The 27556-nt window shown below is 38.2% G+C and overlaps 2 long non-coding RNA genes across 2 annotated transcripts in view; one reads left to right on the plus strand and one right to left on the minus strand.

Moving 5' to 3' along the window:
- Nucleotides 1-26392, plus strand: part of LOC111937119 (uncharacterized) — a 114565-nt gene extending 88173 nt beyond the window's left edge. Inside the window, exons 13-16 of the long non-coding RNA XR_015286270.1 lie at nucleotides 2627-2699; nucleotides 8837-8907; nucleotides 14227-14459; nucleotides 23486-26392. This is a non-coding gene — a long non-coding RNA (uncharacterized LOC111937119). The remainder of the gene's footprint in view (nucleotides 1-2626; nucleotides 2700-8836; nucleotides 8908-14226; nucleotides 14460-23485) is intronic.
- LOC147653494 (uncharacterized) lies at nucleotides 8478-15565 on the minus strand. Its single transcript, XR_015286271.1, has 3 exons — nucleotides 15292-15565; nucleotides 11606-11754; nucleotides 8478-11405 (listed from the first exon to the last, which is right to left on the minus strand). It is a non-coding gene; the product is annotated as an uncharacterized LOC147653494 (long non-coding RNA).
- Nucleotides 26393-27556: the final 1164 nt, after the last annotated feature.

Below are 27556 nucleotides of genomic sequence, written 5' to 3' on the forward strand. Positions count from 1 at the left end.
AAATTTGAATGAAACAGATAATAGTTATCATGGGAAAATAACAGTAAGTCCTTTGTATAGGAGACATGTTTTGCTTTCTTCTTTTTATTGTTACAGTAGATGTTTCTATATTAATTCTGTCTTGGTCAGAACATCTGACAAATAAAAATAATAATATACAAATCAGAAGCTACAGTTCAGATTTTCAAAAACTAAGTAGCAGAAAATGCTTCCATCTGCTTGCAAAGAACTGGTTTAAAACTTTAAAAAACAAAAACCAAGATACCCTAACATATGTAAGAAATACTGAAAGCAATAAACTAAGAAGTAGCTATATTTTAAAACTAAATGGAGATTCTAAAAAACAATGCAAGAATTCTTCTATTTAAAAGAAAATCTATTATCTCCTTGCTTGAGGTGTCTCCCTTTTCCTTTGAGATCGGTCACAAGAACTAGTGAAATCACATTTGAAAGCTTCAGTGAACACTGAAGATGCTTGTTTGGTGCTGTTCAATTTCTTCCACCATAATCATTTAATTAGTACTAAAATATCTTCTGAATAGAAGTGTTTACATTAATTAAACACTGTAGGTTATTAAGGATGTGAAAAACCGCTTAAACACACACAAAAATGTTGGATATTAATTAAATAAAAGATCTTAACCTAATAACATCTGTGACATTATTTTCCCTGTTCTTCTTTCTGATGAATAAAATAATATTGCTAGGCATAGTATTTTTCCTTTTATGCATCTTAATTATTGTATTTCTTACTTTTGCATGTATAAATGATATGAAAATATCATTTTCTATCTTATTCTTTCTCAAAGCTACTGGAATTTGCTTATTTTCCATGTTATTTATGGGAGGTTCCTGAAGAGGCTGTAAAGCACACTAAACTCCCCATGCTTCAGTTTAAGCCCACAGTTTGTCCTGCTTGCCATGAACTTGCAAAGTTGGATGTTTGTGTTCTCCTTGCAGCAGGCAGCACAATTAGATGCCAAGAATAATGACACACATTCCCTCTACCTTCTCTTCTCCAGACTAACCAACTGCACTCCTGTCTAACCCTTTCCCTGGAGAATATTTATTTGTCCTCTGAAAACTTGCAAGCTTTTCCTCTAGGCCAAGCAGCTGGTCCACATTTTTACTGATGATGATATTCCACAGTGGATATGATACTTGTGATTTAGGAATGGTATCCCCCAGAATAGTATTCCCCCTAAGAAAACCCAAAATACAATGTGAACCCCGCCCCATATGGTGGGAGATACAAAAGGCAAAGACCATGGCTTGAGATAATAATCCTTTACTGGAAACAGCAATGAGGTAAGAAAACAGCAACAACACAAATAACAAAAATCTACAAAGAGAGGGTGACTTACATGCAAAAATGCTCACCAAGCCTGGGACAACAAAAAGCAGTGGCAGGCAGACCCTCCACCTACCACACTTTGCCCACAACCCTAAGCCACACCACTCCTTCTCAGAAGCAGAAGTCCCTGTGATGATATAGGTGTTATTAATTAACAACCTAGACATGTCCACAGAGCACCAGGCTTCACCCCATCTGGGTACTGTGAAGAAATGATCTCTGTCCTGCCCAAAACCAAAACAATACTCCAGTGAGGTATATTTTCAATATTCAATGCACTGATAAGCAGTGAGATGATTATGTATATTTTGGAGGCCATACTCTATGGATGCTAGCTTTGGAACAGGCTGCAGGGAGCTGCAGAAACTGCAGGCCCATGGCCTCTCAGTCCTGCCTGAGAAGCTAGCCTGAGAAATTCATGGGAGGATTTCAAAACAATCCTCAGACACAGAAAACAACTGCCAAGTGCTGTTTGTCTGTCCTCTTGTTTTCCTTGCAAGAGAGGATCAGGGGGGTGGTGAAGCCCACTGACCAATGATGGTGATGTAGCACTTTGCTAACCAATAAGAGTTTCCTTTCTGTACTTTTCCACGTATCTGTCTATAAGACAAGCCTAGAGCAATAAACTAGAGAAATTCTCGTGTTGTGACTCCCAGAGAGTCTATGTCGTTCTTTCCCGCCGTTCCCAATCAGAACAACAATACTCCCTTTCTATGTCTATTCATCTTGGTCACCATTTCACAGTACCATGACATTGCAGCCTTGTGTAACCCAGACCTTTCCTTTCTAAATGTTATGTACACAACTGTAGTACTTCCTATAGGTCAGCTCAGAATTTCATCTTTTTATTTATTCCACTCCTCAAAGTTAACAGGCCTATTTTGAATGTAGTTTAAATCCTCCAACATAGAGGCTGTCCCTCCCAGTATGGTATCAGCAACAAACTTAATGAGTAAACTCACTGCTCTATCATTCAAATTTTTAATGAAAATATTTAACTAAACTATAGAATTGACTAATTAAAAATTCTTTCTCTTACATTCTTCTGTCTTAACAGTGAACTATTGATAATTGCAGTCTTCGGGTGTTTTTATGTTCTCTTATGAGTTAGACTGACATTACTTTACTAGTTTATGAGAATTTCATGAGACAGAATGTTTTCCTGTCCACATAACGTGCCATCCTGCTGGGGAAGGAAATTAGATTAGCTAGATGTGATTTGTTGATGGTAAATCCATGCTGCCTGATGTGGATTTCCTTATTGCTTTGCAGGTGCTAATGGTACGATGACCTGTCCAACTGTACAGAAAGGACTGTACTTAACTCATCTTTTACATCATATAAGGTAAGCTGTTATTGCAAAACACAGGTGCCATTTTGAGCCCTGTTTCAGTTGATCCTTTGTTTCAATTGATCCTTTAGCTAGGACCAATTTTTCTTATTCATAAACCAGAGAAAAGTGCTTAGGGGCTAGAGCAGTTATTAGAGAACTGCTCTTAATAAGTTATATGGCTATAACTAGATAAGAGTTATTATATAAGTCCCCATTTTTAATTTTACTAACCAAACTCTGGGACTCAAAATGAATTTTAAAATGAAAACCTCTGTTGTTAACAAGGGATAAAATGTCTGCAGTTTCCCTTGTTGGAATTTAGGTCCATCTTAAGTGAGATGAGGAAAAGACACTTTTTAAGTTTTGAAAGGTAGTCATGGAAAATCTGCAATCACCATGAATCCAGTTAGAGTCCATTATGACAGACCAATCATAAGAAGAAAACTTCAGTGAAATGCAAGTATGAACATTAACTGAAACACTTATAGGCAGGAGGCCATCAATGTTTCAAACTTCTTATGGAAATACCTGCTTCATTAAGTGTATTGGGTTTTTTTCCCAAGACTGTTTTGGACAGACTCTGTAATTTTGCAAAGTATCATAGCCAGATAAATGGTGGTCTACAGCAGAGTTCTGTGCTCTCAGATCCCAGGGTCTAGATAAGCTGCTTCTGTTCTTGACCATGAGTAGGATTTGAAAAGGTGCTCTCTAACCTGAATAATTCTGTGAATCAGGAGCATGGTCTTGTTCATACTGGGGGAAAAAAATTGTAATACAAATATGATCAAATAATGACCAGATAATTATCAAAACAACCACAATTCACTGATTTAATTCTGTGGCTTGTAAGTAGCTACTTATGTCAATTATTATATAGCCTAAAATCATCATAAAAATATGTCTCAGATATTTGTAGATTGAGTTGTAAGTGCTGGAAGATGGCACTATCTCTTCTTCTGTACATTTTCTCACGTTCTTTGTTTCTGCACATTTTTTTAAAATTTATTTTTAAGAAGAGTAGCGGTGGTAGCCTGTGTGCTTGCAGTGGTTTCAAGATCTGCAGAGGTATGTGTTTCAGAGCTGCACAGACATTATGTATGAGTGAGGGATGGCTTTAGACACACACGTCTTCAGCCTGGCTTAGGAAGTCTTCATGTTCAATCTCTTGATATATTTAGGTCTCTGAGTAAATATCTGTAAGTTGTCTGTGAGTATAGCATATTTGTTGCTGGATGGCATGTCAAGTATGTGCATGTGTTTAGAAAGGTTGTATGATTTTGTAGAGGATGCTCAAAAAAAAGAGGCATAACAACACAGTTGGCATTTCTTAATTGTGAATTTAGGATGCTGAACCGGTAGAGTCCTTTTAGTTTAGTTTAGTGGTTGTGCTCTTATTTTCTGTGCTGGATGAAGTTCTTGCTGCTGAAAGAATATAATTCTAAACAAAGCCTTTACATGATTTTTCAACCTGAACAAGGATTTATGGATTTCACCTGCTGTTGCTAGTAGTTGGGACAAAAGATACAGTAATTTGTGACTTGCTGGACCAGCTTAATGTAGTCCTCAGGATCAGGAAATTATAAGTAGCTCTCAGATGTCTTCTATTCTAGGTGTCTCAGATTCTAAGTGCAGTTTCAAATTCAATTAAAAGAAAGCTTTCTGAAAGTAACAGGTCTGAAGCATCATAATTCTGTGTTTCTTACCTTACTTTGGAGCTTGGGTAGTTGAAATAGTTCTGAATTTTCTTCATCAGGGGAATACTGTGACTCTGTAAATCTCTAACACAAGTGAAAGCACTGAAAAGGAGGCCTTTATTTTAAAAGCAGCAGCAACTGAGTTCTAGGTGCTTTAAAATTCAGACCATTTAAAGACAAACTACCAAATCTCCTGGACTCTCTTTCCTTCTTCTTTCTTCCCTTCACCTCTTTCTTATTCATCATCACTCCTACACTAGATAAAAGTTTAAATCCTCTGTCGAAATATTTCTGTCAATTTCTCTGCTAGTTTCTAAATCATGCAATTTTTCCCCAGAATGAGTCCTTTGATTCATGCCATCTGAACTTCAGAATATTTTGCCTCAATTAAAACAAAAAATTGCCAACATATTTTCAAAAGGTGGTCCTTTTCCTCTGCTTTCAATCAGAACTTTTACTCATGCTTTAACTGTGAAGTTAAAGCCAAATCACATACTTTAAGAAATACACTTTCATGGAGCTTGGGCTGCGTTCAGTATCTGGGAATAAGGCATAACTGGAGTTACACTGGGGAGAGGAGCCTGATCTACAGCATTAATTACTTGAGGAATAAAAATACCAGCAAATTTTGAGTGACATTATAAGATGCTTCAACAAAGAAAATGGGTTTTACTGAATGCAACCTACACTGACATCAACATCTGCTTTTGTGTCTAGAATTTTTAAACAGGACTCTCTTGTGTATTCTGATTTTTTTTTCCTAAGAAAAGCATTATGTAAATGTTTTGTGTAAGCCTTTTCAGCCTGAATTTCCATTGTATAAGGAATGACTCACAAGTCTTCATTTCAGGGCCTATCCTGCCTCTAAGTTTGACTTTGGCTAAAATCCAGGACAAGCAACAAAGAAAGAACAACCATAACTCCTTGAGAATAAGTTAAAAATAAATAATATTAGGCAAAGAGATGAAAAATAAGAAGGTTTTAATTCTAGATTTTTTAATGGTTTTCAGTGCATAGATAGCTCTGCCTAGTATCTTCTAATGTTATGTTGGCACTTTTCATTCGCTCATGTTGGTCTCTTAGGGTTTTGGAGCAAAAGACACCTTGACTTGAGCAATCTGGTCTAGTGGTAAGTGCCCCAGTCCATGGCAGGCTGGTTGGAACTTGTGATCTTTGATGTCCCTTCCAACCCAAACCATTCTATGGTTCTATGAAACTGTGGATCATGCCTTTATAATAGCACCTGGGAGAGTTTTTTGTTCCTTATGATGAGCAGTATACCAACTGAAGACATGTCACACAAGCTTTGTGCTCACCAACTCCTTCTGAGACAGATCCACTAGTTTGCATCCAAAGGCACTATAGTGTTCTCCTATTGAAAATAAGAGAAATCTTGGCTGTGATCAAATGCCTCAAAACTGCAGAGACCAGCGTAGGATATGGGATGTTGAGTATGACATTTGGCAGCATTTCTGATCAGCTATGCACTGAATTTTGTGTATGAATGCCTGCACTGAAATGCTGCAGCTTCCATCCTTTCTTCTTTCTGTCTGTGTTTTTTTTTTTTTATTAGGTGTTTTTTATTACTACCTTTTCCTTTCTGGCTACCTTACTTTGCAACTGAAAACTTACAAGAGAGTAGGTTGGCTACTAGCTTGAGATTTATGTATCTGGGTTCAGTTTGGTTGCTATAATTATGTGATTTTTGTACATATTCTAGCCACTTAGAAAAGTTCCTCTTCACAGTTTCATTTTTATGTAATAGTCTAATCAGAAATCGCACTTCTGTGATTCCACTTCTTCATTCCTCAAATTTCCAAATTAAAGTTTTATTCTATGTCCTTTTTCTTCCCATAAGCACATCACCATACCACAGTAAAATATTGCTAAGGATTGATTGGTGTTATTTTGGATAGGCTTCTTATGTATTAGATTCCAGCATCATTTTCTCCCAATGTATCTGACTTTCATATAATTTTAAAAACCCATCACAATGCTTTTCACTTTTTTTGAGAAGCTATTTGATACATTTGAGTCTTAGATTTTTACAAGGCTGTTCTGAATGAGCCAGTCTCATATCAGTTATAGTTATTTATTTTTGGTAGCATGATTCTGTTGGTTTTAATATTTAAAGCTAATTTTATTTTAGAATGTTATTTTTATAGAACTGCCACTTTCTCTTCAGTTTAAAAGCATGAATATTTGTTAAAAATATAAAGTTCATCCTATTTTGGAATAACCTTCATGAGAAGAATTATAAAGACGATATCACACTGTTATATATTTCATCAGTTTTAAAAACAATCATGACCATTTGTAAGTTTACATTTAACAAAATACTTCTAAGCTCTCTTGTATTGTACTGATTTCTCCTGATCATTCTGTCATGCTGTTCTTTTTTCACCTACTTCTGATGTCAACAATTTTAGAAAAAGTGGCCAGTTCTCGGCTATGGATGACTAGACCTGAGATAGAAGGTACAGGAACCCACTGGCAACCACACTGCACCATAATACCTAAGCATTGACTGTAATATGAAGCAAAATGGAAAAGGATTTCTACAAATATTTGGATTTATAACATCAAGAACAACTTACAGTGGAGATTCAGTCACCTCTGGATATTTTTAGACAGACCAAGACCATCTTTCCCAGTTTGCAAGAAAAAGCGTGCTATATGTTTTGGAATATCTGCTCAGCTTGCACATCTTTTTCCATCTAAATGATTTAACCTTTTAACCATCTGGAATCTAGAAGTAGCAGTACTAAAACTGCTATACATAATTGAATTACAGATGTAAATTTTGCAAAGTATGAACAGAAATGCAAGTCTCACCTTATTGGAAATTTACCTCTTCATTTCTACATGTTCCACTACAGAAAAATGTGAGTCAAATCTGTGATGTCAATGCTTGAGAATTTTCCATTGGCCACCAACTCATTACAAACAAACTGTAACAAATAATTATCATGAACCTTAGAGGGACCTTTTAGTATAGAAAAATCTCTTCATTTGGCTAATCACTTTTGTACAGCTTCTAGTTCCTCAGGAGTCATTCAGTGGTCCCCTAGCCACTGCAAGAGCTCCATTAAATTGGGCCTGTGACTTTCTCTGCCTGAGAAAACTCTATGTGAAACACTACTGGTGTCACCACAGCTTTTATCATATCCATACAATGCCTGGACCCTAATCTCCACCTTACCCTACTTTGCTGCTGCTCAAATTCTCTTCCCATTTATCCCATGAATACCCACAAACTGATGCCTTTTCATGCCTGCATCTTGTCATGAGGACTGAATTCTTGCCATGTGAATGATGTGGTCATTCTACAGGATAAAAGGGGAAGAAGCAACATGTATTCTTTAGAGACAGGGTGACTATGGAAAAGGTTAAATATACAGCAGTGGAAACAAGCCCTATTGTCTTCTTGATTTCAATGTGGTTGTGAGGAATTGTCATCACTGTGTGATAATTCTGGAATTTATTCCAACTGATTTTGTGTAACCAGAATAATGTCTCATTATGTTTTGTAATACACCTCAAGAAAAATAAGGTGAAGTAAAGTAGTGCTGCAGTCAGTGGTGTCCTATGTGATAAGGATTCTCCTTACAAGAGGCTTTGTCCCATTGTGTTCTCCAGTGTCTGGCTTTTTTTGTCTTTTATTTATTACTATTTTGTTATGACAGTAACACAGATGTTGCTTTTCAAATTCATTATCACTGTTGTTTCTCAACATTTCCCAAATGGCAACATGGTGAGACAGAGCACCATGCTTCCATTTCCTTGATAATCACTTTCTCCAAGGAAGCTGTTAGGTTTCAAATTTATGTTGATGATGAAGGTACTATTTGTATACAGCTAGGATTGGTGAGTTGGTTTTTTTCTCTCTCTCTCTTTTTTCCCCTCCTTTTATCCTTTTTTTCCTTCTTTTTTTTTTATTTTTTCCCTCTTTTTCCAGCACAACAGCCTTTGTGTTTTCCAGGTCACTGAAAATGGGACAGAATGCTTTGAGCTATGTGCCCTACTGAGTGGAACTGTTTTGTTCATATGCACTGATGCTCCCTTTGTAAAGAAATAAAAAAAGCAAGCAGGAGAATGCAGAAGTGAATGTTTTTTATTCTGTGCTTTAAGTTTAACAAAACAAACAGATTACAAACCTCCTTTGTATTTGAAATATTTCACATATTTGGTTAGGTACATTTTGCTATGGCTTTTGATAATTTTTACTGCACTACAAGGTTAATGTTTATATAAAACTCTTCTATTTCTGAAATGAGACTTTAATGCAGCAGTATTTTTCAAAGAAAACATTTCTTTATGGATTTTTCTCTTCATAAACAGATTTTCCCTCCCATGCATTATCCTAATATTTATAATGTTAAAAAAAAATTTTATAAAACCATGTAACAGCATCAAAATAGTCAAAATAATTGCAAAATTTGTTTTATTTTAAAGGATCTAATGCTGTGCACAGAAATGTAATGAATGCTGACTGGCCTGAGATGAAACACAGAATAAAAGCTGAGGTGAGGGAAATCTTTGCTACAAAGACATGTTTTCTATAAATAAGAAAAAAGGAAATATCTTGCTTCAAAAAGAATGGAGGTGGGGAGCTCACCCTTTCTTGGGTGTAACTTACTAGTTTTCCTGTCTGCCATTTTTTAAGTGCCCTAAGACCCTAAGATGGATTCTAGTGCAGAAGACAGATGTAAAAGCAAAGATTCAAATGTTTCAATACAGTGCAATTTTAGTGATATTGGAGAGGAAGAGATGGGAAGGGAACACACTTTGAAACTGTGAGTGGGTAATCATGATAATAGAAAATATGTTCCAAACATGTTTTGAGTTATAAAATACAGTGGATGGAAGCTTCCTTCTTATTCATGTCTGTAAAACAGCAAATCATTGCAGACATCTAACTTTCATCTCAGATTGAAATTTCAGTGATGAGACTTCCTTTTCCTGTGACATCACAATTTTTACATCTATGGTAAAAATATTAAAATATGCTTGCAGATTTTTTCTCTTAATGTCATTATATTTTAATAATTTCAATAGAGGAATTGGTGTTGAATATGCGCATTCAGAATCATCCACACAATGTCTGACAAACTTTCTTTCACTAACATGAAACCAGCACATATAAATATACATCTACATATTTATGTACACACAGCTATAAACACAGTGACAAAATTTGAGATTGTTCTATATCTAGGCCACTTAAATTGTCCAAAGTGAGTGTTGATTTTGAATATCTTTGTTTACCAGTAGCAGTCTTGAAATATCTGATGGGGACAATCTTCATAAGGCAAATGTAGGTCATTTTCCCTAGATTTTAATTTTTAATCTGAGTACTTAAAACATAAGCCACTGCATAAACTTCATTTTTTTGTTTGTTGGGTTTTTTTATTTTCAAATATAGGTCAATGGTTCATAAGATCCTGTATGTTACTTATTTTCTTTCCTTCTCTTTCCAATATGTTAATGAAAAGAGAGAAACAGATAAGCTGAAAAATTCAGTCATGCAGACTTTTGCTAGAATTAATGAAAACAACCCAGCTATGTATCCTGTGACAAAAAAGGAGGCATAAACACAGGTCTCCAGTGTACCAAAGCCTTTGACTCAATCCAGACAAGTCTGTACTCATGAGTCCATTTTTAGCAAGGAACTGGTTGTAAATATTTCACCCATTTTAAGTACTTTATTGGAGCAGTTATTGAGTGATTAGCACTTAGCAGTATTTGGATTTATATGCTGTTCATCACCTCCTTGGTTCCCTCAACTTTGAAGCATTCCTTCTCTTACAACTCAGAGGCAGACTGCCACCTTCTGAAGCATTAACACCGCTACCTCTAGCATCTGGGGGTGGTTTTTGTGAAGCTTTCAAGCGTATATAAATCAGTCTCTGAGCGTAAGAAGTAAGACCAGATCTTGGGCTCGGGTGGTGCCTCTGATAGGTTTCAGAAATACATATTCTCAAGTAAACACGAGCATGTGTGCAGCATGTCAACAGAACTTTGTCAAGTCAGAACACTGAAATGTAGCAAAGCAAATAAGTAATCAAATGTTATTAATTATCCCAGACTACTTTATACAGAGCATATCCTTTATCATCTGCTGGAAATCTTTGCCATTTAGTCTGAGATTTAGGACAAACTGCCTAACCTCAGGTTTTAATTCTAAGCATGCTTCAGTTTCTAAAGTTCTCCCCAGGCATAATCTCTTTGATTCAGTGCAAAATGAAGTTTGACATATCTTATTATGAAGAAATACTTCATTTGAAAATGTACAGAGTAGCTCTAGGAAAACAACAGCAAACTGAGAAAACCTTGACAACAGCTCAGCTTTCCTACAAATGCAAAAAAATACAAGACTAAAATAATATTTCTCATTAACAATGAAGTTTTCAAATAGCAGTGAGTGGAATCTGTGAATGTACCCTAGCTATAAAACTGTTAGGCAGAAAATGTTGAGAATTTATAAATTGGCTATGCTGTCCTGAGAGCACTTACAGAGAATTCAGTGGTCTGATGCATTCTTGGTAACCTTGCCACCTCCCTTTGTTGTTGTGGGAGAAACACAGGCAGAGTATTTATTCAGCAGGTCCTGTGGTACCAGCTCCTCTGAGTCACTGTTGAAGACATTTCACAAGTGACTGCATCCCAGGTTGTACAAAACCAGTCTGTCAAAATCTCATATCCATTTTGTCCCTCTCAGCAGAATGCTATCGTTTTTGTGAAATCAGTGCTTTAATGTCCACTTACAAAAGGCTTGGATTTAGTTCTGCAGCTTTCCCTCTTCACATTCTCCTCTGTTCTTTCTTCTCCTCTTTCACTGACATCCGCAATGACATCTTACATCCAGATATGGCTCATAATGCACACCCTATAAATCAGATTGTTGATTTGTATTGTCAAGTGTTTCACATTTTCCGAGAATTCCTTGGGATGTCATAACCTTTTCCTCTCAAAGAGAACTCCCTGTTAGGCTCAATATGTTGATACTTTTTCATTGAATGTGCTGAGGGGGGAAATGAAGAAAAGGTTACTCTCTATTGATGTATCTTCACATTGGTTAAAAATATTTAAAAAAATATCAACCCTTTTGAGTGGAAAGGTCATTAATGGAGAATGCAGGAGTGCATGGGACACTGGACTCAGGTTAAACCTTCATGGATTCATCATCATCTCCAGTACCACTGTGAACTCTATGAAACTTACTCATGTTTGGAAGACATCTCAGTAATAATTTGCTGGATTGGCAACCTCATCACCTTGATCTGCTCCTGTGAAATCTCCATGAGTACTTTAGAGAGAAATACATGGATCCTGTCACACCCAGTGGGTCATTTCCTTCTTCAGCTTTTTTCCTTTAAAAAAAAAAAATTCCTCTTCATTTTATGCCAAAACAAGTCTGTAGTTTGCAAGTCTCACCACTTTGCTGTGAGCCATGACTGACACGCTGAGAGAAATCCCTTCAGCAGCCAGACAAGAAGGACTTGGGAGGTGTATGAACAGCCCATCTGTCCAGGTGCTGTATTTCTACAACAAAGAGGGCATAAAAGGGAGTCATCACCAGAAATAGATACATTTCCCAGAAACTTTTTCCCTTGTCATCCTTTTGTTTTCATTTGGAACCCTTTTTGGTTTTCAAATAAGAAAGATATTCCAATTATAAGAACAGTCCCAAAATTTCTCTTCCTCACACAAAAGGCTCTTCAAATTATTCTTGATGCCATTGAAAATATTGCCCTGTGGTAGGAGGGAGTTTTCTGAACTTCTGAATGAGCATTATTTTAAATGCAAATTTTGCTTGACTGGATGCTTAGGAAGGAGGCAGTAGCTTCATTGCAATATTCCTTTCACTGGTTCACAAGGAAGAGGTTGAGATGCATTTTCCTGTGCGGGCCCAGGTGTCTCATTGTGTGGTTAGGGGGTGTGACTTCATCAAAGAGGGGTGTCTTCTCATCAAGGACCAATTAATGCAAAGCCAGCACAGGGGGAGAAGAAGGCAAAGAGCCAGTGCTGCTCCCCTCAGTGTCTGTGCACAGCCGAGCACACCGGTGGCTGCACGATGTTGCCAGCAGCCTGACCACAGCCCACTGAGTCACCAGTGCTCCACTCAGATGGCAGTCCAGTACAGTAATCAACTTACCTGCTAATTGGAGAGAAAAACTTTGCATGCTCTTCCAGCTCCAGCACAAACATCAAAAATTCAATATTATTATTGTTTAATATTATATGCAGCTGCCTTAACATTTCATGGCAATAGAGCATTCTTTTTTATTTTTCTCACTTTCATGCATGTAAATATGGGGGTGTACAGATGCAGAGGGCTGTCAGTTACCTCATTTTCTAACTTCTTGGCTATAAGTAATTCAAAAATACAGTTTCATGCATGTAAGGGTAGCTTTAAAAGAAAGATTAAAAAAAGCCTCCTTTACATCAAGGCATCTCCTTTCATAGGTGCACTGAAGCAGGAGACCTAATTGCTCTTCTGGCTCTATGCAAGCAGACAGAAAAAAAGTGAAAAATTACATCCTAGCAAAAGGTGATAGCAGAAGATAAAGAAATTGTGACATTGTTACTGCAAGGAAATCAGTTCAAATCTTTGGAGAAAGCTGCTGAGTAACTGGCCTTTAAATCACTGAAACTAGTACTTATACAGCCGTCTTTAAAAAATTAATATTTCTAACTAGGTATTTAATTAATAGGATTTAATAGAATGGGTTTTTCCATCTGCTCCATCTACAATTGTATTAAAAACAAAGTGCACAGAGGGGCTATGACCTCCATCTGCAGCATCAGCAGCACCTTTGAGACCTCAAGAGTTCTCTACTACTTCTAAATACTTTCTCTCTTTGGAGATGTGTGCAGGTGAAAAATATCTGCAGGAACTGATAGAAGCAGTTCACCAAGATAAAGTGTTCTTACATTTCTGACATGTCAAGAACATCTGCTTCCTTCTTACATAAACCATTGAACAAATGTTCTCATACAGCATTATTGAAGCATGCAATACTGCTTCACTAAGAGCCTTCCACTGCCCTCCAGATACACTTAAGAAAATAACTCTAAATGGAAGGATGATACACACAATAGCTAAAGGGAATGCAATCACATTCAGAGAAGATAAAGAAATCATAAACAGACACCTGCATTTCTGGAAATTCCTTGGGCTCTTGCTATTGGCAATTCTAGCAAAACACTTCACAACATAGACCTAGGTCTGGTCCCAGAGCTTTCAGGTTGAACCACAGGCTCTGGCTCACATCGCTATTGTGAGAATAAACTACCTCTATGAAAAGAAGTTACTTAAGAACAAGAAAAATATTATTAGAAATAAGGCAATTCTTCCCCAGGAACTGAAGGGAAACTTGTAAGCATTAAGAGAAAGTATGAGGAAGAACTGCAGAAGACCTAAGGGATGGATCCTCAAGACTCTTTGTGCTCATGTCAGAATATTCAGTCCATCTGCCTGCATAGGGAACTTAGGTTCAGCTATTTCTTGTACTATGGGACAGAGGGAAAATTTCTGTCCTGAGACCACCAGGTTAAAAATAAGTTCAAGAAGACCTGATCATGCCATTTTTTCAGAAGAAAATAGAAAGCACTTTGGAAGCAGAAGCAAGAGAACACAATTAGCCTTGTATCAGGTCATATAGATAGGAATATAGAGTGACTTTAATCTAAATTTATTCTGGTTCTGCAACCTCAGATTTCCTTCTTCTTCACAGTTTAAATAAAATTCATTTGCCTGCTATTTTTTATTACTGTTGTGTTAGTTTCCCCCTTTAAGACAAGCTCTTACACATTATCCTTTTGTCTTTACTTTTCACCAGTTCCTACACTGGGCAAGTGGACTGTCCCCTAACTTGGCTGCAGCAGGGTACTGTCAGTATCCCAGGGAACTCTCTCCTAATCTTCCCAGCTGAAACAACTCTACCAACTGTGCTTGCTCCGTTAACATCTTGACTACCTGACCTTTGAGCTCCACAACAAAGCCTGAACTGAAACATCAAACAACATATTCTTAAAACACCAACATGTCATATTCTTCATAAAGGACATATAGGTCAGTGCTAAATTTTTAAAACCCCTTTCCTTTTTCTATGAATAAGACTTGGATTTTTCAAGTGTGTAAAATGCTGGAGTAAAGGGTCTTCCTATAGTCTTTGTCTCCTGTAGAGTTACTACCTCCTCAATAAGACAAAAAGGTGCTCTTGTTTAAGGCAATGGGGGGCATACTGAGCTTCCCATCCCCTCTCTTAAATGTTCTGCCTTTTTTTCCCTTAAAAATCCTGTTGAAAGGAGTATATTTCTTAGAGTGAAATTCAGAGAGAAGGACTAGAATAGCTTCCTGCAGGCAGTTGCCAGGTTGATATATCAAAGCGATATTGCTTTCTGAATTGAGTGGCACCAATCAGCAGGAACTGTCAGTCTGGGGATATAATAACTGTGGTGCCAGTCGTCAGGAATCTAAATGAAAGTTTCAGCTGTACTTGTATATTTAAAGTGCCTGTTGGCTCAGGGAGAGAAAGAGGAAGGGAGAAGAGCTTTTCTGGCATTGTCAAGGAAAGGATGGCATCTGAACAAAAAATTGGTGAAGCACACAGCACCTTGATCCTCCTCTGGGACCAGTATGAGAGTGAGATGACCGAAGGCATGGATTGGATCTCACATTTGCAGTCCCCTTAATTACAAAATCTGTTAACTATCTTTCCAAAGAGAAAGTGAAGATTTTTACAAGCCTGTCACATTTGTCATTCTGATATCCTACCAAACTGCCTCTCTGGACTGAAGTCTAAATATAGATCCCTGAAACCTCTGCTCAGCTGCTGTCTGACTCTGTCAATGCCTGAAATATGTAGACACCTGATTTTTAAATTAAGTTCCTCATTTCTTACCATGATGGTGACACAAAATCCCTCAGAGCTGGCAGAGCTCATGGCCTTCCCTTCATCCTGTGCAGACGCGGCTCCAAGCACATGGGGAAGCTGACGACACTTGAGAGCCAGTTCAGGTGAGGAGGGCAAAGCAGTGGACTCGGTCCCAGCACTCATCCATCAACCATAAGGATGAGGGAGCCCATTTCTACTTTCCCACAAAACTTCTCTGGTGTCCAGGTTGTCACTGTAGGCACAACTGCTTTGCCCCTCCTGTTGAAGCTGGCTCCTTCACATTACACAGGTGTGACTGGTAAAAGGTCAAGGCTTTCAGGTGATGCCAGAGAGAGATCAGGCTGTTTTCTGCTTCCAGGGGTCTCTCATAATATTATCATATTAAGACTTCTCATCACAAATAAATACTGTTTGAGCAGGAACAAACCACCTGTGACCCCATCCAGGAGTGCCCAGAGCACCACATGGTGCATTTTGGAAATCCTGAGGTACTGCCACTTACAGTGCTATGACTGACATTGGAGGCCCTTTGCAGGTCTAGGACTAAAATAACTGATGTAATCAGCTGTATCACCCTCCTCTGAGGGAAACAGGTCTTGGGATCAGAGCTCTTTTAATCAAATTCTGTTATGTGAATCATATTTCAATTGGATTTTGTTTTTTTAATAGTCTGCACTGCAAACATGAGATAAATCCTTATATCCATGCAGTACCTGTGACTAGTGAGTAAGGTCACAGCGCTGATTCAGTTTTCTGCATATACAACTATGATTCACCAGGCACAGGAAAACTCTCCAGCCATAGCAATTCAGGTATCAATAACAGGTTAAAGCTGTCTTTTCTGAGCCACACAAGTGAGCCTTCATCCCCAAAAACCTCAGGCTGATTTAAGAATTATTGTGAGGAGTGTAGATCCTCAGCTTTGGGTACTCCCATGTTGCAGATCTCTGACACTCAGCTAACTTGAAAAATTGTCTGGAAAACCATTTTCCTGCTGCATCAAGCAAAAATGTCACCATCTACTAAAAAGGTTGAAATGACTTCACAGTTCCTGATATGGAGTTTCTAGGAGAGTAAGACAAAGCTCCCACAAAAAAAGATCAGAGGAGGGCCAGGCACCTTACCAAAAGGATTCTTCCTAAAAGTTCATAAGCTGGAAGCATCTGTCATTCATCCAGCCATTAAATAATCTGCCTTTAAACGTATTTGAGGTTTATCTTCTTAAATTATACAAAATTGAAACTAAATTGCCTAATGAAGAGAATACCTTTTAAAATAAATTTAATTTAGAATAATTTTAAATATGTATTCTAAAAATTCCCTTTTCTCATTTGCATCTTCCGGTAATGAAAAGAAGAAACCGTGGTGTCTGTGGAGTGGGACTAAATGGACATTTGAAATATATTCTTTTCCTGGGAAAGAAACAGATAAAATTAGTACAGGTCTGATTTTTCAATTTAACTGAGCATGCTCTCAAAGATGATAAACACTGCAAAAGTGACAACCAGTTTAAAAGGATATGTAATACTGATTTTATAAATGGATTCAGGTTAACCAGATATGACTGCAGAGTTTCCTGCCATCTGTCCCTTTGGGGAATGCTCTGCAGTATTACTGAAGATACGTGGCAGATCTCATGCTTAGCTTCTCCAGGGTGTTTTGTCCTCCTGGATGTTGTCAATTGCATTTGCATTTCTTTTTATTCTCAGATTTTTCATCCTGGTGTCCAGTGAGGAACAGATTCTTGTGTACACATCCTGGAGCAGTGTTACAGGCAGATAGTTTCTATCCCTGTGCATCATTGGCTGTCTTAAAATCCTGGATTTCTTCCTTAAAGGATTTTGGCTAATGTCTGCTGTGCCAGCAGTTGAATGATCTTTTTTATTATTCAGCTTTAGAGCAGCTGTCAGAATAAGAAAGAATTATACAAGGTATCCAAAACTGTTTTTCATTAAATAATCAAAAGAAAATTAAGTTCCTCAAAATGTTTGTGAAATATTTAACCTGAAAAAAAAAAGGCCAAGCCAATATTGAATGGCTGGAAATTTAAACTAAAAGTATTCAAAATATAAATAATGTGCCAATAGATAATAGTGGCAGTAATTAACCTGATTATGGGGAAAGCATAATAACCTTTAGTCTCTAAATGAACCAATACCTCTTAGTATTGATAATCCTACTCCAAAACAACTCCTTCATAGGGACTATTGGTTCAGATTATCTGATTTGCACCATCTAAAAATTCAGAAAATGTGTTCAGGAACATTTCTATCCTAATATTTTCACCATGGTTTTACTTGGAAGCTATTTTCTTTGGCTTCATGAATGGAATGAACCACAAGGAGCCAACATAGCTTAACTATCCAGTGAAAATCAAAAGCCAAGGATGAAAAGAATTAAGGAAAATTTAAGCTCTTGATTCTTGTTTATTTTTAATGTATGATATTTACATTTCCACTAGCTATCATTGTATCTGGGAGTTTATCAGGATATTATGAAAGACAAGCAGTCACAGAAGGAGAATCTCTACAAATCAATAGCTGTGAGGAGATTTGGGAAAAAATTATCCCTGATGACTCTGTAATTGTTGCTTACAGTGAACACATTCCTCTGCAGAATCACGCGTGGGCTGAGATGTGGATATGGCACAAAATGGATCAATGTCCTGATGCTCCAAAACCATTACATTTTCATGATGCAGCCTTTGTACTTTGAATATTTTTAACCTTTTTTAACAGAGTAAGAATTGTGAATTTAACATTTCAAAATAATAAGTTATTAGATTCTAAATTATTTTATTTATTTATATTTTCACTCTTTTTATTTATATTTTCCCTCTCCTGAATATTTTCCTTTTTCTTTGTTTGTTTGGAAGGCAGAGACCATTCCTTAATATATTCAAGGACAAATTTGAAGAATGTAATGCTTGCAGGCAAGCTCCACATTTTTTGATTTATAAATTATACTCCCATTTAGCTGAACATTTGGCAGTGTCTCAGCTCACCTGGATTATTCTGTTCGCCAATTTGATCTGTCATTTGATTGATTCATGAGAAACAGAACAGTCCTCTCACAGTGTGAATGCTCTGAATATTAGAAATTTCATGAGGTTGTCATATAAATACCCTGGCCTTTATTTACAGAGGTTCAGGTAGGCATTTGGCTCCTTGAATTTTGATATATCTGTTTGTTTGCAGCCTTAATTTTATTAGCTTTATTGGCAGAAGATTGTGAACTGCTTGGTGGGAACAAGCGTATTTTTCAAGAGCTTGTCAATTGTTCCGTCTTTCACAGCTTTTCAACTAGCTTTAGATGAGCTCAATATTAGAGACATAGAAATAAGTAGAAGGAACTGTGTGACTTAGCCAGCACATTGGTAGATAAACAAATTTTTTAGCAGATTATTTCATTACTTAAGAACAGGTAATGAAATTACACACATCAAACTGTCTTCTGCTCTCTGTTGACTGCTACAGGAAGCACCACCACTGACAGAGTGAGTAGAGATGCTGAGTTACACTCATCTGCTGCTTTGCATTGCTCATGTAAGGAGGCAAAAGTCAAGCAGAAAGACTGATCAAGAAACCAGGTTCTGAGTGTGCAAGAGCAGTGCTGTGGGGTAGTGCTTGAGAAGAAGAAGAGACACTGAGTCCATAGAGGACAACAGGTTTTGGCAGTGATCACCTGTATTGAAAAATCTGTGGGAAGTGTCCAAGTGTTAAGTATTATGATGAGGAAGCCAGTATTTGGAGGGGGTAAAGGTACAAAACCCCCAGATTAAATAGAAGTGTTGAATTGATAGAAACTTGCATTTATCTTTTTAAGGAACAAATATTGACATGATTGAAAGAAGCTCTCTGCTTCGAGGTTAAAAGTTGCTAGGAGAAATATAACCCTTCAACCAGTTAAAGCCATAACAGTTTCCCATCTCCTTGTCTGGTGAAGGGCTAATGTGACAGATGCCATGAGGCATCCACAGTTATTCTAAAAAACTACAAGAGGATGTAGGAAGATGTAGCAGTATGAGCGAGTGACAATAACTTTTCATTAGTTGTCTTCCTGATCACGTCAAGGCTTTATGCTGAAAGTGATGGCACCTCCAGCTGATCCCAACAGGGACAATGGGGAAGCTCTGTTGCAACCAGGATCTCTGCATCACTTTGCTTATGATGCTGCAGCCCACACTGCTCTGTCTTCAGTGAATGATACTGAAAATTAACTAGATTTAAGATCAGTTTCCAAAACCATTCAAAGGTTGGACTTAATGCTGAGTTTTGTGTAATGTTCGTATTTTACTTCCAGTATTGTCTGATCATGTGAAAGATTTCAACCTACCATCATCCTCCAGTTTGTCCATTAGCTTAAACAGTGGACTCAGATACTCAGAATAAAAATTTGCACAAGGTGGACCACTTTCTGGGATGGGTCAAGTTTCTGATGTAAGTTTCCTCAGTGCATCTGTAACAGAGGCTGAAAGGCTTGTGCTGAGGAAGACAGGATTTTTGTTAGAGAAAGAGTGGTCTTGTGATTAAGACAGTCTACCAATAATTCTGCACTAAATATTCTACAAAGTATATAGTCTTTGGTGCCTCAAATTAGCTGCCCAAATTAAAGGCTAATTTCAAGCCTAATCTGTCTACCTTTTTTCAATGCAAAAATTCAGCTAATATCACCCCTCACCATGACATCCTGCACAAATAAAATTTGCAATGAGTAACACCACAGAAAAATTCCCTGAGGACATCTATAATTCTGTCACATGGAAAGGTTTGAGTAGCATAAAATGTGTCCATGGGGCATGCGCTGAAATATGAGGGTAAAACAAAAATATTGAGGAGCCACTCAGTCCCTGAGTACTCTTCAGCCAGGGCACTGAATGAGACAGCCTTGCAGAAAAAACTGTGGATGATCCTCAGTCAAACTGCCAAAATTCATACACAACAAGGGGACAGCCCAGGGCTGTATAGATTGAAATGCAGAGAGATACACAGAAAGCTTAATTCTGGAATTTTGTAACTTTTCACCATTAGCTTTACAACCTTAATTTAACTTTATTTGGTATCTTTTTTAGAACAAAAGGTTGACCAGAGGTGAAGGGTATCCTCATAATTTTATGGAAGTTCTATTGTCACCTGTGTATTTCTTTTACATATTTTCAGAACAATCCACTTTTATTTTAATGTGGTACAATTGTGCTGAGCTCCTGTTAAAATCTCCTGGTTCAGTAGTCTTACTGGATAGCTATGAGAGGAAACCTTTCTTAGTCTGATGTTCACTGTATTATCATCATTGCAATTTGTTCCATGGAACACACTCACCTTGGATGCCATATAATTTTCACTAGAATTTGATTTCTTCTGTTTTGACTAGCATAAGTTTCAGAAACCATAGGAAGCAAGAAATTTTGAGCTCATTCAGGTACATCTTGCATCTATGGTGAGGAAATTGACTGCAGTAGCCAACACCAATCTAGGTAAGACACATGCAACTCAGCCCTGATGAGCTGGTGCCTGCAGCAACTCTTGCTCCATGATAGGTGCAAGGCAGGGCTGTTCCCTGGTTCTGGCCCCAAGGAATGGGCTTGCTGCACATACAGATGGGAACTCATGTCATGCTCATTTAAGAGTGTCAGGAGCTGATACAGCAGCATGTTCTATCGTTCAGGTGAAGGGAAGGTTCAGGTTAAGCAGACCAGAACTCGTCTTGGAAGTCCCATTTTTCACTGTTCCTGTGTGATCTGGAAATGAAGGGAGAAAAAAATCAAAACAACAAAACAGAATCAGACCTAATATTCCTTAACACATTTAGTTTGGTAAAATATGAGGTCTTCTTCCTAAATGTGTTGCAGTTTTCTGTACCTTGTCAGTTGAAAGGAGGGGAAGTACATATTCTCAGTGAGTGTCACAAATATGCCCTAGCGGCTTGGTGCAATATTCAGAGGATGAGAACTGACAGTTCATCCTCTTTTGCTCTAATATGTTGAATCTAAATGCCCTAAAGTGAAAAAAGCTAGAATTTCAATTCAAAATTCAACACCCACATCCCTAAATTCAAGAGCATTTGAGATTAGTTTTTATGTTCATTCCTTACAGGGATAAAAACAATTTGGTCTGAAGCCAAAAAAATCTGGGGTCCTCTCTGCTCCTTCCTACTGTTGTCTGGCAAATCAATCTCATGCCTAATTGTAGACTGCACCTGCAGAATATTGAAAGTGGGGAGTGTGCAACGCATTTTGAGTGACACTCACCTTGGTATGATGGATGCTTTCTGACAGTGCTAAGACAGTGAAAGGATAACATCTGTCCTCTCCCATCACAGGACCCTGACAGCAGTCAGACAGTAGGCATCCTGTGTCAGCCACTGACTGGGCTGCCCAGTAGGATCTGACTGTCTCCTTATGCCCATGTGTTGTAAAGGGGGCTGTTGAGCCAACTCCTCTGAAGCTGTCCCTTCTGTGCCCCTCAGTTTAACACTGCTGGAATGTCAGCTCCCTGTCTGCTCAGGAGGCATTACATGGCATTGGGATTCAGACATTCTAAGCTAAAATACTGATTAAGCAGATGTTAATCAGTGCCAGCTGGTATTCAGAGGAAGGGCCTTTAGAAAAGGAAACATTAAATACATACAAAAATATTAGAAATAATATTAAATATTAAATATTATCAGTAACACTTTGCACAACTAAAAATAAGATGGAGTTAGCTACCAGAGATACTGTGGTTCTTCCTACACAGATATGGCTCTTTTCTTCTCTTACCTCTATTAATAGGATTGCAGCTGCAATATTAATTTACATAGCATTTATATTGCATTAAGACTAAAATAATTTGGTGCCCATGTAAATTCAATCCTCCACAAGTTTCTTTAAGAGGTGGTTTCTTGGTCTCTCCAGGATATAGATGATAACCTATTGCCTGGGCTCCAGAGCTGAGAAAGAAAGGCAGCATCTCAGTCAGTCCTTTCAATGTCCTCCTGACTCACATTATTAAACTTGTTTAATTCCCTACATTCTGACTGACACGTTAATCACAAATGACCCTTTACTTAACAGTTAACACAGAAGTAGGGCTGATGTTGAATTTATCAATAAAAGATCTCTTCCTTCTATAGGGTTTCACTTGAGAACCTGTATCACTTGCCTATGCATGGGTTATTAGGGCTACAAAGTATGGTCTTCTTCCAGTAAAGCCAGGTTAAATAAAATATTAATATCCACACAAGCATACAATCACCCCAGGTGCACCTGCCTGCATTCTCATCTGGAGAGGCAGAATTCCAGCTTACAAATGAAATGCAGTCTGTAATCTATGGAGGTCACAGCTAGTTCATTCTGCACCCTGTCTGGTCCATAAAAAATCTTATGGTAGGTCAAACCACACTCATGGCAGAGAAAGAAAGCCATTATATGTATTTGAAGTGGTGAATGTAGGGACAGACAATAGAACATACAGCAAATACATTTGGTTCTGCGCTGCTCAAGTCTTTTTATTGCAATCTTTTTTTCCAACACTGTGACTGGAAACACTGCTGAAGGGTGAGCATTTATGTCTTAGGGGAGTAATCAACCAGAATCTTCCTCAGATAGTGCCAGAAAAGCTACCAAGCATTCCTTAAGATGACCATCCTCCACTCCTGATTTTTCTGAGTCTCACAGTTGAATGCCTCCGCCCTCTACATATGGGTAGGGACGCAGAATATTCCAATTAAGATCCAACTTTCTCTTTAGCTGTTTTGTTGGTTTTTTTTCCTGTCCTGTGGAAAAAATTCAAGTGCTTGGAGTACCAAAGCATGTAAACTACATGATTAGATCTCTTCCCCTTTATCTACTCATCACCTCTGCTCTGACATTGAAACAAATGCCTATTTTTGGAGCTGAGACATCTATTTGAATCTGGGCACTTAACACAGCAGGGTCATAGTCAGTAGCAGATATTCCCTGGGGACTCATTAGGACTTCCAAAACTGTATATAAATGCAGTATGGATGTATATATACGCTCCTGTAGCTTGGAAATTCCAGTTTAACTATAATGTACATACACTGAAGGCCAGAAAAGAAGTGGGCATCTTTGCAATCACACCCAAAGCAGGAAGATCTGTTTCCATTCACTATGAATTTTTTCCACTGAAAAAAGCTGAATCACAAAATTTTGCTTTAACTACAGCTCATAACAAATCTTCCTCCATTCTTTGTCTACCAGGTGAAGCTTCAGGATGTCTGAGTTGGACCTGAACACATCTGTCTTCAAGTGAAAGAGATTCATTGGTGCTGGAGTAATTTAAGGACTTCCTCTAAGCTGATACTAAAATTACTTGCCAGGATGACCCGTGCAGGACAAGCTTCAGAATGAGAAAAATTAACTGGAAGAGGTAGTTTATTTTAATTTTTGTTCATCTATTTCCTTTTTCCTACACTGCTAAATAATAATGAAAACCAAAAAACAGCCTGGCCAATGTTACTTCAGCCTACCACCAGTGCTACCACCAGTGCTGATGGGCGCAGCCTTAGCCAGCAGTGGATTCACAGGTCAGCTCATAACAGGTAGTCTCTGCTGCTTTTTCCTCATAAGGGGGAGGATTCTTCATGCTCTTCTCCTGCTCTGGGGTGGTGGGGTGGGGTCCCTCCCACAGCAAACAGCCCTCCACGAACTCCTACAGTATGGGCTTTCCCCATGGGCTGTAGTTCTTCAGGAACAGGTCCAGCATGGGGTCACAAGTCCTACCTGCAGACTTGCCCCAGTGTGGACTCCTGTCTCTGTAGGTCCTGCCAGGAGCCTTCAGCATGGGCTTCCCACAGGCTGGCATCTCCTTCAGGCATCCACCTGCTCCGGTGTGGGGTTCTCCATGGGCTGCACAGGGACTGCCTGACTCACCAGGGTCTGCAACGGGGGCTGAAGTGAAACTCTTCTCCGACACATGGGGCACCTCTTCGTCCTTCTTCACTGACCTGGCTGCCTGCACAGCCGTTCCTCTCACGTATTCTCACTCCTCTCTCTGGCTGGTGCTGCTGTTGTGCAGAAAATTTTCCCCCTTCTTAACTGTGTTATGCCAGAGGCACTACCATGGTACAGATGGGGTCAGCCTTGGCCAGTGTGTCATGGGGCTGGCTGGCATTGACTCTGTGGACATAGTGGAAGCTTCTGGAAGCTTCTGACCGAACCACACTTGTAGCCACCCTTCTATCAAAACCTGGCCACACAACCCCAGCCCCACCCAGACCTTTCTGTTGTTTCTGTGCTGTATTTTTTAACCTCATACAGATGTCTCAGACACACAAATACAACAAATTACACTTCAACCTTCATTCACTTAAACCAAAGTCTAAAATCTAGTTTATATGGATACAGTTAAAGTTTGTGAGAAAGGATGGCAATGAGCTGGTTTACATTTAAACTGAACTAAAACCACAGTAATATTTTTGTTCTTTCATGGAAAGATAATGAGTTGTTGCAAAAGGCCATGAGGAGAAAAGAAGTTACAAGAAATGTAACTTTTGACTTTTGATTGCTATGAAGATTTTTATGGTTCAGAAGTATCTGAGGGTTTGTGTTCTAGTTCTGTGGAAACCTAGTGAATGGAACACTTTAACATCTAACATCATATTTGTTAACTTGAATATTTTTACCCAGCTCAGCCAGATTATGTCTCATTATTTTCATGTTTCAGCCCTAAATTATCAGCATGAGGATCAATTGCAACACTTAATTTTCCTGTTTAAAAAAGAAGTTCATGGAAAAGTCACAGAGTGCTGAAACAGCAAAAATATTTTTTCCAAAAAAATAACCTTTTGTGCAGCAGTCTCACTGATAACTTTGTTAAATTATGGAAGATCTCACAATACCTATAAAATTCCATATAGGTCTCTTGTGCCTGTGCTGTCTTGGAATATTTGCACTTACCAGAACCAAGCTATGAAAAAAGAGCTCTTTCTCCCTCATTAATCTAGACTTACATTCCGAGAAAGACAAGTGTTCTCAGGTGGCTTGGTTTTTAAGTGACTACCTTGAATTACTGAAATCTATTCAAAAGTACCAACTACCTCTCTGAGACCTGGGTCTTATTAAACTTTCTGTTTTGGGCAACTTAAACTGGCTAAATTAAATCTCACACTAAAGCTAAATGTAGATGTATGTTAATTTATTGCAAATGGAGGTAGAAAACATTTAGCACTGCAGGGAAGTTTCCTTTTGCTTTCACATGATGCTTTCATGGTACATGTGCAGGTTTTTTCTCTCAAGTACCAAGGCTACCAAATTCACCTCAAACTTGAGAATCAGGCAGTTTTATGCTCCTTTCTCAGTGACAAAGATGTTTTTGGATGCTTGTGAAGTACAGCCCTGCACCTTTCTTCCCGTTTTTGACTTTGTACCGCATACAGCTGTTCAGTGGGTCACCGTGACCACACCACGGGCGTCACCAAGCAGGAGCAGAAATGGGGTAGACCCTGCAGCCTGGTGGGGTCCTCAGAGGAGCTCTACAGCCTGGCACCCCACATGTCTGCAGGTCACTAATGCCCCATAAACTGATCTACAGTCACACTGCTGGCTTATGGAAAAGGGTAGGAATAGAAGATGGTTGAGTTCTATAAACAGGAGAACTAAAAGATGCCCTTCCTCCACAGAATAAAAGCTTGAGTAGATGAGTCTATCAGTAGGATTTTAAAAATCATCTCTGACAAGAGATGGCAATACAACATTTGTTTCTTCTGGTAGATTTTGCAATTCAGATTTAAGCTTGTGACACTTTAGCGTATGAGAAAGCTGTCAGAAGCATTTTAAGCATAGTTATTTTTCTCTTTCTTAGGCTGTGTTAAGGTGATCTGCGTTTGTATCTTGAGGAATTAAAGTAGAACATTTTGTATAATTCTGAAGCAGTTTTTAAATATTGTCTGTAAGACATAGCTTTATGCTGCAAATGTGATGATGAGGTAATGTTTATTAGTATTCATTTGATATAACCTAATTTATTCATTGCTTAATCACCTCTGAGAAATGTGCACCCCTCCAAGTAAGATGACTAAACAGTATATATTGCGATCATACATTCGCTCTCCATGAGATTCCAAAAACATTAAATGCATGGGAAATATGTTTCTCCCACCAAGAATAATCTGTGCAGTCAGACTGATGTATTATACAGCAATTCATTTCAGTGAAATATTTCTACATGACTGTTGATAGAGAACAAAGCTGGAATTTGCTGAAATGGTTGTATATGGTATGCACTTGCCTCACAACAGCAGGAAACTTTTAGCAGTACAGCAGCTCATTCCTAAAGGGCTCTTTTCTTAAGCCAAGATGCAGCAAAGTTGGCAGCTTGGCCCCATCCAAAGTGGTGCTAGACAAGATGCAGAACCACAGGGTTTGGACAGATGTACCACTGACAGATGGTGCTGAGATTAGTCATTATCAATCAGCTTCAACTTGCATTTATTCTCTAGTTCAATGCCAGTCAGCGATGAACCCTGACTGATAATGCCTTATTACAGGCTAATATTTATTAAGAATTGCTGACTCCCTAGAGGATGAAGTGGAGGTACAGACCCTGCTCATAGGAAAGGACAGACATAACAGACCGAGTTTGCTCATTATCACTAACACTGATGCTTACAGCTCCAGCATCAACTCTGCCACTGCCACTCTCTGTAGAGAGATAAAGGGTTGCAGAGAAGTGGAAGGACCAGCTGCCACTTCTCTCAGAGGGATTTCCACCCAGTTAGGGCCGAAGTGTGCTTTTTTGGGAGAGCATAAGAGGAGCATAAGTAGGCACTGAAATCCAGGACTGGTAACTATATTAGTACTATATCCACTATTTCTCAGTGAAATAGAAAAAAGCACAATGTATGCCACTCTGTTGTATAGACATATATGTATAAGAAGGTAGATGGGCCTGTATATTTACACCTGTCTCTTCCTCCATAATACAATCTTATATAGTGGCAGTAACAAAGCAGGACTAGATTCACTACAGCATCTATGATCACCCATAAAATTTTAATATAATATTAAACTCCTCCCAGAGCCTTAATCTACTAAAATCTAATAAAAACCTAATCATTAATACACTAGATTCAGCCTTGATTTACACAACTGAAGTTCACAGCAAGGCTCAAGTCTCTCCCTTGGCATTAGGGAGATTGAAAAATTTATGCTAAAAATAAAGATAGTTGTCCTTACAGTCTGACTAGTATCCACAAATTATATTAAATTTCTCTAGAGAAAAAAAGTGAAATTATGCTATAAGCGGTAGACAACATATTGCATGTTCATTGT

Source organism: Cyanistes caeruleus, chromosome 4 (genome assembly GCF_971803275.1).
Source record: "Cyanistes caeruleus chromosome 4, bCyaCae1.hap1.1, whole genome shotgun sequence".
In the NCBI taxonomy this organism is placed as follows: domain Eukaryota; kingdom Metazoa; phylum Chordata; class Aves; order Passeriformes; family Paridae; genus Cyanistes; species Cyanistes caeruleus.